This window comes from Alligator sinensis, unplaced genomic scaffold (assembly GCF_000455745.1).
Source record: "Alligator sinensis unplaced genomic scaffold, ASM45574v1 scaffold1164_1, whole genome shotgun sequence".
NCBI lineage: Eukaryota > Metazoa > Chordata > Crocodylia > Alligatoridae > Alligator > Alligator sinensis.
Genome location: NW_005842225.1, coordinates 1,159,686 through 1,171,726, shown reverse-complemented (window position 1 = coordinate 1,171,726; position 12,041 = coordinate 1,159,686). Strand labels below are relative to the sequence as shown.

At 50.7% G+C, this 12,041-nt stretch overlaps 1 protein-coding gene across 10 annotated transcripts in view; it reads right to left on the bottom strand.

Annotated features, from left to right (window-relative positions):
• Nucleotides 1–12,041, bottom strand: part of TNRC6A (trinucleotide repeat containing 6A) — a 113,398-nt gene that overhangs the window by 50,647 nt on the left and 50,710 nt on the right. The window lies entirely within an intron of this gene.

Genomic DNA, 12,041 nt, shown 5'->3' with positions numbered 1-12,041 from the left:
AAGCCTTGCTGTCCTCTGTTTGTGTCTTGGGCAGAAAAGTCGAGGATGTAAAGCCTCCGGGTTTTGTGTCGGACAACCGGCCTGTCCTCCATGATGGCCGCCCGACGGTAGGGCAGCCATCATCGAGGACAGGCCGGTTTCCTGCTCCTCTTGTGATACGAAACTTGACGCCTTTATGTCCCTTATTTTTCTCTTGAAGACAAAAACAGAGGACATAACGGCGTTGGGTTTCATATCAACAGAGGACCGAGGACGACTGGGCTGTCCTCTATGATGGCTGCCTGACGGTAGGGTGGCCATCATAGACGACAGTCCGGTTTTCTGCTCCTCTGTCCTCTCTTGCTACGAAACCCAATGTGTTTATGTCCCCTCTTCTTTTCAAGAGAGGAAGTAAAGGCGTCCAGTTTCGTATCAAGAGAGGACAACCAGACTCTCCTCTACAATGGCCAACCTAGCTGGTGTGGGGCCTGCTGCCTTAGACCGACATGGCGGTAGAGCGGCTGTCAAAAACAACAGGCCGGTTTTCTGCTCCTCTGCCCTCTCTTGAGATGAAACCCGGCGCCTTTTTGTTTTGAAGAGAAACATAGAGGACCTAAAGGCGTCGGGTTTCGTCTCAAGAGAGGGCAGAGGACAACCGCACTGTCCTCTACGATGGCCAACCTGGCTTGGGCACGTGCTGGGAGGAAAGGGGCATCGGTCGCTGCCGAGCGGGGAGCGAGGGGCAGGGGCTCTGCGTCAGAGGTTGCAAGGGGAAGAGGAGCAGGGGAAAACCATGCTCAGACCAGGTCACTCTCCCTCCAGCCTTCGGTGCAACACGGGCTTCTTGGCGTGCTCAGCGAACGCGGGCCTCGGCCCACCGTGAACGTCTAGAAGCCCCCTTAAAGAGGGAGGCCGCTGAGAACGCAACGACGGGTTGCTTAGGACGTTCTGGGAGGTTTCCGTAACGCCGACGGATGTGCCCACGTGTTTGCATCTATCGGCTGCCGGCTACGGCGCGTAGACTTTGCGTCGGGAAGGCAAATGCCGGTTTCTACGACATTTTCAAAACCCACTGGACTATTGTATACATCGGATGCAACATTTAATTTTTACTAATGAATTTAACATTTCATGTTTATTAATGAATGCCCTATTATTTATCTCCTGGGTGTCTCTCAGCTGTCTCCTGGGGATTTAGAGACTTCTTGGCAATCCTAGCACCCGCTGCCCCCCTGAATGAGTCAAGGGAGCCGGCGGTGACGTGAGCAGAGGACGGAGAGGAAAACAGCACCATCCTCGCCCGGGTTCTTCCCGGCCAGTCTCCTTCCTGATCTTGCAGATGACCAGCGTGGCCAGAGCCAGGAGGAGGTTGACCGAGAGATCCCGCGGCTTGGTGGGACCATGCATGGGGAGTACATAAAAGGAAAGGCGTGGGGGGAAATGCAGCCAGAATCTCAGCCGGAGCTGCGTGACACGGGTCTGTCTGTTGCTTTACCACGGGACACTGCCCATTAAGAAACGCTATGAGCCTCCCTTGAAAAGGAAGGCCGCTACGAATTGCTTGGGACGACGAAAAACACAGCAGGGACGGGAGCGGAGGTCAAAGGTGCACCAAGAGGGGACACCGACTGGGCACGATGCACCTCTGGTGTGACCCAGTAAATGGCCGTTCTTATGTTCTTAACGACTTGACATAAAGGAAGCTAGGGCTGGGTTTTAAGGGGTATAATGGGATGAAGAGACCTTGCGAACAGTAGCGTCGAGACAGAGCTCGGCTGACAGCAAACCGGCCGGCCGGGGCGGGGGTGCAGCCACAAAGCAGACTTGCAGTTCTCAAGGCAGCAGCCCACGAACTTGGTGAATCTTCTTTACAAGGTTCAGAAGGAAACCAAACCTCTACTATTGGTTTCAGTTCTGACAACACTTTACTAGAAAGGAAGGGCACAAAAACAGCTAGTGGTCTAAAGGCACTAACTTTTGAGAGAAAAAAAAAATATGAATAATGAAACGAATCAGTGTCCGCGTGGGGGCATCTACATCTAACCAAAGCATTCATTCAAAACAAAAAAAGAGGATTTATTTAGTCTAAAGCAAGAACCGTAACTAGGCTTCGCAAGAGTAAACAAACAAATGAATAATTAAAGCCTTGGAAAGACCAGGGGATTTGTGTCTGTTTGGAACAACCTCTCTAGGATAAGACGCAGAAGTCCAAAACTGTAGGACTCTTAAATGTAGATCATGCAAGCAGTAGAAAACATTACGCTGTAGGAAGCAAAAGGGCTTTAACAGGGGATGGACCAGACATCCAAACGGACCGTTTCTGCCTCCAGTGGATAGGGCTTTATTATGAGGCATCAGATTAGCATCCAAGCCAGGTGTTGCACGCTACGGACTATACAAGAACTGTCTCCTAGAAACTTCCCCTCGTATTCATGATTTCTCTCTCTCACACACCCACACCACCCCATGCTCCCCACCCACTCACAACTAGATACTACCCCTGCAACAACTTCAGCAATTGCTTAAATGGTCCATTAGGATGAGGAGAGCAGTTAGTATAGTTTTAACTGTTGTGGGAAGTGCAATTTATGAAGTTTTAAATGCGGAGGAATGTTAATACCGTGCCAGAGGCAGCACCAATCAGCTTATTACAGATCACACGTTTCAAACCACCAATCTAGGATATGCAAAGCAATGAGTGAAAAAGCAAGCAAATCAGGTCCAAAGTGAAGAATTTTCTTATTGGCATACGGGTAGTCACATCAATTTTTCATTGGCCAAGTAAGGTATTCAGAGACTCTGATGATGGGGACCATATGTCTTACTAGGCAGGTAGGAATTACCCGTGACATATCCTGCAATGAACATGCTTCTCCATTTAAATTGGGTCCTACATTTCCTTGTTTTGGAAAAGCATCATTTGCTAAACACTGGGCCAAAAGAACCTTAAATAATCCGCTGGAAAATATTATCCTACGCAAACAATGACATCTTGCTGTGTTTGCAGCCCAAACTTTGGTGCAGTGAGAATCTGAAAGTGAAAGTAAAGAACAAAACAAAGAAATAATGGCAAGAATTTGACATTATGATTTAACACGTATATTTTATTACTGTAGTGCCCAGAGGCCCCATGTGCAAACACCCCCGAGCAAACCCTCCCTTCCCCTACCAGATTATAATTGTGGGCTCAGAGCTACACGTTCGTTTGCACGAGAAGACTCCGTATGGATGGGCCTGTGCGGAGGAGCTCATACGCTGGATGCCCAAGGAAACAGGTGATACATGACTGCTGAGAGAAAGGGATGCAATCCAAGTATATACAGCTCAATTAAAATATCATTATAAATAGAAACCATTTCTGCCACCTAGCCTTCCTTGTCAGCAGTCATTGAATGATTTTTCTACAGACATCGGAGCAGAGGTGGATCCCGAGGAGAAATACTTCTCGCTGTTGAAAATTCAGCAATCTAAATGGTTAGTACTGACATATGTAAGGAACTGCTTGCTGACCACATTATTTTTAAGCTGACAGCATTTTTTTTACAAGCGCTGGGACACATGAATGTGACTCACTTCTAGCTTCATTTTTTCAAACTTGCACAGACATTTTTTTAAACATTTACATGCCCGTGTTTAGTATAAAAATAAGTAAGGTTTCAGTGTCTGATGAATAACACCCACAGAAGGATGTAGATGCAACACTGCCAGTGGAATATATAATAAAGTGTGAATACAGATAATTGGTTTCTACGCAGAACAGCTACGATGAAAAGGACTTAGCGCTGTACTAGACAGACTGATAGTGAGGATGCAACACGCAGTTGCAACTACACCTCTACAAACCAATCTATTTTTTTTTTCATATGTTCAGATACATTAGCTTACTATATATGCTCCCTGGTCCCACGGCTGGGGTATTTTGGTGGATAATAAACCTGTCACAGAGATGGTTGCTTATCAGCAATTCCTGCATTTAGCTCTGAAGGACTGTTTTGAAATATCCTAGGAACTTAAACAGTTACTGTTCAAGGAAACAATTGTTATTGTATGTGCCTTCAGTACTATTCAGGAATTTAATTTTGTACCAGACTCTTCTACTGTTAATAAGGAAATAAGCATCATCCTGTCTGCGCTAAGAGAAGAGGCTGTGGGGAAAGAGAAGGGCAGAAAGCAGGCAGCGGTGCTGGGGAGAGGAAGAGCTTTCCCTCCTCTCTCTGCATCCATCTTCAGATGTTGTCATGAGCATTTAGCAGCCTGGCCGCAAAACTGTCTCAACTGGCCCGTGCTATCATTACTGATGCTGATGAAACCTCTTCCACTCACCTGTCACAAAGCTGACTCTCCTGACACCGCCGAGCAAGACGACTCCTATCTATATTTGGACCCTTAATGGTCCTCAAAAACCTGCTGCAGGACTGCCTCTCCAGCCGACAGCGTGAACGGGGTACAGGTGATTTCTGTGTTATGAAAGCTGGGCATTTATGATAGTGCCGCACAGATAGTACATGACCCCTGCTCGGAGATACTAAATAATACGGCTCGCGCTATTCTGCAGCTGGGAGGTGCGCAGAAGTCACGTCATGCTGCTTGTGCGTCGAGGGGCTCTAACAAACTTAAAATCAATTCCTCTGCTGCTAATAATAGCGTGGAAGCGTCTCCCTGTAAGGCACCGCATGAGTTTTTCCCCCTCAGACACTGACACTGGTGGGTTTTTGCCTGTGAAGCTGTGTAATGCTCAGCCGTTCTTCCTTGACATCCTGGCTCCACTGCCTATCAGGATGCTTCCTTCACCCACCCACGCTTGTCTGCTGTGCAAGGTGCAGCGTTGGCTGCGGCAGAGCTGCTGCTGCGCCTGTCCTCACTTACGAAGGTTAACAAGTGTACGATGCACTCTAGTTATGCCACGCTGTTAACTGTATCCTGTCACTGCCAATAAAAGTCACACTCAAGGTCTGCAGGGTTCCCGGTTATTTTCGACTGTGCTTTAATGTTACCTAGGCCCGTGCTTTTAGGAGCTGGCCTGCTATTTGACCACGGCATCCACTCCCTCCTTTCAGTACCAGGCTCAGTGGGACAGTCACTGTGGGCATTTTTACACGTGCTCGGGGGCGCTTTAATTAGCGAGCCGTGCTAATTAAAAGCGCCTGATCTTCATGTGTATCAGCACCCCCAATGCTGACAATAGTGGTGGGATGCTGGGAACCAAAGCTCATTGAACAAGTTTTAGTTCAAAGTGTCCTGCTGCCATTTTTCAGCGCGGGGATGCTAATACATGCGACGCCGAGTCTGCTGGAGCACGGTCACGTTTGTGCTCGGGCGCGCTGGATTTCTGCCGGGTCCCCGCACGGCTGTAGGAGCCCAGGGGCACTAACTGACTCCCTACTGTTCCCCTCACCTCAAGCTATTTCTCTGCATTTCCACGGCCAATTCTGCAGTTGTGAAACCCCTGCTCTTGTGAAATCCTGAGCTGGTGACCACGCTCAGCTGGGAGGAGTGTCTTCAGTGAGAAGAGCAACGCTAAGAATTCGTCTGCCAAAAATAATGTCAGCCAACGTGATGCTATTCACGGGGAGGTGTAGGGCAACAGGGTGCAAGCAGCACCAAGGAGTCCGTGGGCCAAACCTCCCATTTCCTTGCAGAAGCAGAGGTGATGGGGACGAAGCAGCCCTGGAGGGATAGCCTCCCTCGGCCCCGTTCCTCAGCCCAAGTGCTGGTGCGGGCCGAGCAAGACGCAGACCGGGTGTGCTGGGATCCTGCAGGGCACTCGCTTGTTCGGGGTTTCAGGATGCTTGTAAAAGAGCAAGGCTGTTCTACCAGATGCTATCCAGCCAGTTACTCCTCCTTGCCACCCCCTTGGTCTCAAGAAGCCACCGCTTTAGCTTCTCTCTACAGTATACGGATAATTATTAAATCCACTTAGTGCATACTCTCTCACTCCTGCGCTAACTGGTGCTTGGGTCCATGTGATTTCTTTCCAAAGACCCTGATCTCTGATTACTGCTGGCATGGAGACAGCGAGGTAACACTTGTAGACTTGCTCTGCTGTAGCAGCCGGGTTTGGAGAAGCTTTCTTCTGAAAGGCAGATGCATCCTTAAAAGCACTTCTGAATCTGTGAAATGTCTGCTCTCTTCCTCCTCGTGGGCAGAGTACTGAGTCCCTCGCAGGCCCACTGCCCTCTTGCTCGGGGGGGACTAGATTCGTCTGAGGCTGACTTGGAGGGGAGGATCTGGGGAGCGTTTCCCCGTAAAGCTGATCCTTCTCCCCCGACCACGGGGCTCCGGTCCAAGACGAAGGCTCCTCGGTGCTGCGGTAAAGCAAACAGCTCATCATCATGAGAGCCAGGATCCAAGGACAGAGAACCTGCCTGGGGAGTCCAGTTGCCAGGTATGGATCTTTCCATGTTATACTTTTACCATTCACTAAACATAGCCCTCCGGTCACTGATCCCGACCCCTGCACGTATCCTGTGCCACCTCCAGACTAACACAGCCGCTTATTTGCCACTCACTCCCGCCAGCCAGACCTGCCACGCCGCTGGACACACACGGCGCCTTCCTTCTCAAACCAACTCTACAACGAATTTCTTAATTGTGATTTTCACGTAACGCAAAGAGAGAGGGGAAAAGAAGGACAGGAAAGAAACATGCAGAAGATAAAGAAACAGGCTGGCTAAAAACAGAAAAATAGTTCAAAATAAGCGGGCACCATTTCAATAGGTTTCCCTACTCCTCCATCTTCCCTTTTATCTGCAATTTGCTGTCAAGGCTTCTTGCAAAATGAGGGCTTCGGAGTGAAATTGTAAAGCCGACACGTTAGAAAATACTTTCTGCTTAATGTCTGGGAAAAGCAAAGCGAGGGGCTCCTTTTATGAGTCGAAGCGAGGCGCGCAGGCTGGGAACATGGAGGATTTGCACTGACGAACCCCTTGCCGCTTGTTACATTCAGCATCATTACACGGAATGAAGAAGCTGTCATGAGCAAAACAGATTGTTTTCCAAATTGCACTTGACTTAAATAATCTAAACGAGCAGATCTGACAGACAAGGGAAAATAGTCTTCTTAACACACGGATCTGGCACGTTACTTCCCAAGAAGCCTTCTTGCCGCGCTCATCGTGGAGCGTTTATGTGCCGCGCGCCTAGCTAGAGTCATCTTCGCCCCGTGCTAAGAGGCGTACTGTACAGACACCCGTTATTCCTGCGCCTCGTCCCTACTTGCCAGGGTGGTCCCACTGAACTCACCTGGACTTCTCACTTGAGCAATAATTACTTAGGTCCTTGTTGGTTCCTTACCCAGGAGGAAGGCAAGAAAATGACAGATTTTGACACGGCTAACAAAAAGCAACGGCTTCTCTTCCGACTGGAGCTGGACCCCAGCCAGCAGAGAGCAAAATCTCATGCTAGGGCTCATGATTAAACAGCCAGTGCCTATTTCACGGGCCGCAATAACAAACAGCCATTAGATCCGTGCTCAGGAAAAGAAAATTCACTGCCTTGCCTCCAGGCGCCGAGTGCCTTTCCAGAATTATCACTGTTACGCAGGGTGATCAGAGCCAGGAGAGCAGGCACCAGGGGTTATTAAATGAGGATTTAATCCTACCCTTTAAAATCAGCACACACAAAAAATACGGAAGATAAAGAATTTCCCTGTGTTTTAAAGCTGGGCGAACTTGCTTCCCCTGACCCGTGTTTGGGAAAGCTGCCAACTGTAAGATGGAATTGCTGAGCCTGAATTTCGCTGCATCCAGCCAATTATTCTTTCCTTCCACCCCCTGGTTTCTTAAGTGGTGCAGTGCAACACACATCTCTAACCTTTATTTATTTGCCAGAGCAGCATCCCGCTGCCAAGGAAATATCACACACAGGCCCCTTCTTGCTTTCCTTTTTGCAGCTTCCTCTGTGCTCTGAGGCTCAGCCTTTAGTGATGAAGGTCATCCTGGAACGGCTTGCAAGGCCTGCAAAGAGATTGCCCGTTGCCTTCAAAGTGCTGTGGCTCCGGCTGTCCTGGTTTTGTGCAGCTCTGCACGCACCGAGCCCACTTGTGAGACCTCCTTGGTGGGAGCGAATGCCCCTCCGCTGCTACTTGAGGGTGGCACGAGCAGAGCGGCACAGGCACAGGGCAGGGTGCTTGCACCGTGCTGGTCTGCCGACGGACAGCCCCAGGTATATGCTCACCTTCCCGCTGTCAAGGGCCACTGGAGCCTGCTGGGGTGGCTGCTCTGCAGAGGTGCATGACTTTGCAATGCACCTCGAGCCCCTGGTCCTCCTCAGCCAGCAGCAGGGGACAGCGGGGCTAGCACCATCCCACTCCCTTAATTCCAGCCGCTCTTCGGACACCCCCTTTGAGCATGGAAACGCTCAGGAAGAAGGAACCCTCTCTTCCCCACCAGCACGTCTAACATACCCGTCGCTGACATGGGTCAGCCCCATGAGAGCCAGAACTCTTCTTTACTTGGTGGCTCGAACAGCCACTTCCTTGGAAAGGCTCCGAGGGCGTGCGGAGCAAATGGTGCGATAGCTACTGAGGACAGAAGGACCCGAGACTGCCGAGCATCCTGTGGGGAGCCAGGCTGCTCACCGGCTCGTTACGTTATCAGGCTCAGTGCTGCATATCGCAGCGATACGGTGTGACCTCCAGTCAGGTGCCTCGCCCTGGTCCACGGGGCTGGGCACACTGCAGCAGCCAGAACTGAGCAGCAGAGATGAGAAGCGGCAGCTGCGTCCAGGGAAATGATGCACATCTGCTGGGGAGGCCACATCTGGAGTCTTGCATCCAGCTGTGGGCCCCCCGCTACAGAAAGGATGTGGACACATTGGAGAGAGTTCAGTGGAGGGCAATGACAATGGTTGTGGGGCTGGGGGACAGGACTGGTGAGGAGAGGCTGAGGGAAATGGGCTGATTGAGTCTGCAGAAGAGAAGACCGAGGGGATTGAATAGCAGCTTCACCTCCCTGCAGGGGGGCTGCAAAGAGGATGGAGCTGGGCTGGTCTCAGTGGGGGCAGAGGACAGGACAAGGAGCAGTGGGCTCAAGCTGCAGCAAGGGAAGTTGAGGCTGCATATTAGGAAAAACTTCACAAGGAGAGTGGTAAAGCACTGGAACGGGTGACCTAGAGAAGTGGGGGAGTCTCCATCCTTGTAGGTGTTGAAGCCCTGGGTAGACAACGCCATGGCTGGGATGATGTAGTTGGGGCTGGTCCTGCTCTGAGCAGGCGGTTGGACTAGATGTGACCTCCTGAGCTCCCTTCAACCTTCATTTTCTATGTTTCTGCAATTCAACTGGGCCCAAATGGACCTCTCCTGTTTTGGAGCCATCTATTTTGTCTCTTTAAGATCATCACTTCAGGGGGAGAAGAAATGTCTCCATAATAAATGGCTATTTACTGACGTAGAAAGCAATGGCACCCTTTTAATAGAGCTAAATGAATTGCGGATTTCAACCATTTAATTTTGCATTACTCTATAATAATACTGAAACTATTTTTGCTCCGCTGCAGATAGTATTGCTGGCACAGAAGGAAACAATCGGCTGTCAGGTTTCAGACGGGTAATAATCTGCTGAGTTTTCTAATTACAGAGGCTTAGATGTGGAGATAGAGCCCGTGTTGTTGAGCAGCAACACGCGCCACCCTAATTACCACCTGTGACTGTCTCAGGCTTCAGAGGTGCCCTAAAGCAAAGTCCCCTTACCTTCGGGGAGGCAGCGTGGTTTACCAGTGCGAGCACAGCTCTGCAAGTCACTACTCCGGGCTTCTTTGCTGGCCTCTGCCATGGCCTTGCTCTGTGCCTCAGTTTCCTCCACCTGTTAAATGATGCTGGCCTTATTGGTCAGTGCTGGAAGGAGCACAGAGCATCCTGCAGAAAACCCCAGTACTCTACCATATCACGTGAGTAAGACGGAGTGCATCTCCTCAGGTACATCGTTAAAATAGCCATCACTGCTCGCTTGCCCCAGCGGGAGACATCCAAAAGGCAATTTAAACTTCAGGAGAAGGGCTCTGGCACGTCGGCTGTGCTGACTCCAAGCTCTGGGTTTGCATCTCTCCGCCTAGACACGTTCAAAGTGGTTTTTCCCAGATGCCGAAGGCAGTGGCCAAGATATGAATCTTAAATACAGCAGCTGGTTTAGGCCTTTTAATGAAGGGGAGGATATTGCATTGTAGGGCTTTTGAATGCCTCTGGTATGGCAATTTATTATCCAGTCACAGGATGGTATAACTCTTTGAGGCCAGCATGTCAGAGTAAAGAAAGCTGCTTTAATATATCCTTACTTGAATATATTAATCAGTCCAGGAATGATCTGATATCGTATGTCTTGGCAGCACGCGGGGAGGCATCACGGAGGGCTGGAACGGGAAGGATGCCTGTGCAACACGCTGCATGGAGTAACTGCAGTCGCTGACGTTACCTGCAACGAGGGGACGTAGACAAAGGTGCTTCGTGGAAAGAGGGAGCCGTTTCTGGGTCCAATTGTTCTTGTTTAAGGCCTGGCACTAAAATGGCTTCGGGTCCAAGGCTGCAAACCAGTGACTCTACGGAGTGGGCCCAGGTCCAGTATGCTTCCCGGACCTCCCCTTCCCCCCCGCACACATATATAACCGCAAGTCCTCAACTTCTGGCTTTTCCAAACAAGGAAATTTGTCCCACTGGAAAGCACTTTCCGCAGTTCGCATTACTCCATTTGCAAACTGCCCTGGTCTGCCCCATCCCTCCTCCCTGGTGGGGGCAGGGGCACTATGTGGTGTTTGCATGTGAATCACCCTAAGCCGTGAGGGCTGTCATTCAGCTGTTTGTATACGATCCCGTGATGCTTCGCCAGACTGGCAGGACAGGCATACTGTACATGCCAGGCCAGGGGTGGGTTTCAGAGGCCTCAGACACTGGGGAGCGAGCGAGGTACAAAGTGCCATCCAGCACTGGAGCTGGAGGGGATTTGTTGTTGTCTCCAAAGAATTATTTCCAATAATTATTCCAATAATTTCCAATTATTTCCAGTGCAGCCCTTGGCCACAGCTGTTTCCTCAGGGTTTGCAAATTCCTCCGGGCCGGCCGCAGGCTCCTGGCAGACCAAGCCCGGGCAGTTAGCTGTGGTCACTCGCGCCAGCAGAGCACATCGGTGGCTTACCACTGTCGTGGTCTCCCTTCCAGGGGTCTCACCTTCAATTCAGCCTCATTAGCAACAGCAACGTTTCCCTGCTATAGAAGCGACTCCGGCTGTCTTGTTCCTCTTCGCTTGCTGGTAAGAGAGGGACAGCTCGAGGCAAAATTTCAGAGGTGACGCCAAGCCAGCCTTGCTCAACACACACCCATGAAAGAGGCCCTGCAATGTCTACGGCACGTTACGTCTGTACAGTATCTTTGTTCTCCGAGGGCCTTGCGGTCCCTGCCGGGAGCAGGCGTCATTTTCCCCACCACCAAAACGAAGCTGCCCTGGGAAGGCAGGCAGCAGCTGCCTATCGCGGACCCCCGGTACGACTGTTGCAGGCAGGAAGTGAACGAGTATAGTCTATTCGTGCAAATTACTGAGGACTTTGGCTTTACATCTCCTTATAACTCTGCAATGAAGTATTTAAGAGACTGGCTCATGGTGAGAGACAGGAAAGGTCCTTCCTCCTCTCCTCTAGCTGCAAGGCCAGAGGCTGGAAGCACCGTATAACACGGCAGTGATCTCTCCGGAGGAGTTCCCATCTCCCCAAGTCAGAGAGAAGTGAAGGATAGACATGGCTGAGGGCTGGACATCTTGCAGCAGGGAGACAGGACCAGCTCCCGCCTGTTCTGAATCCCATCACGTTGCGCGGGCCCGGGCCCTTTGAGACACGTGGACTTGGCACGGGCTGGCTGATCTGGGCTTGGCTCCAAGTGCAGAGCGCCGATGACCGTAGGAGCCGGAGCTCCTGCAGCTGGTTTGGCTTCTTGATTTGCAGCTGAGCAATGAAATGTGAACCCTTCGCATGTGTGTTTGTGTCTGCACTTTATAGCACAGCCTTATGGAAATCTCTTTTCTCCCTGGGCAGGAAGCTTGTTCTGCTCCTGGCACGCAAAACGCTAGCAAGCTGCGTCATGC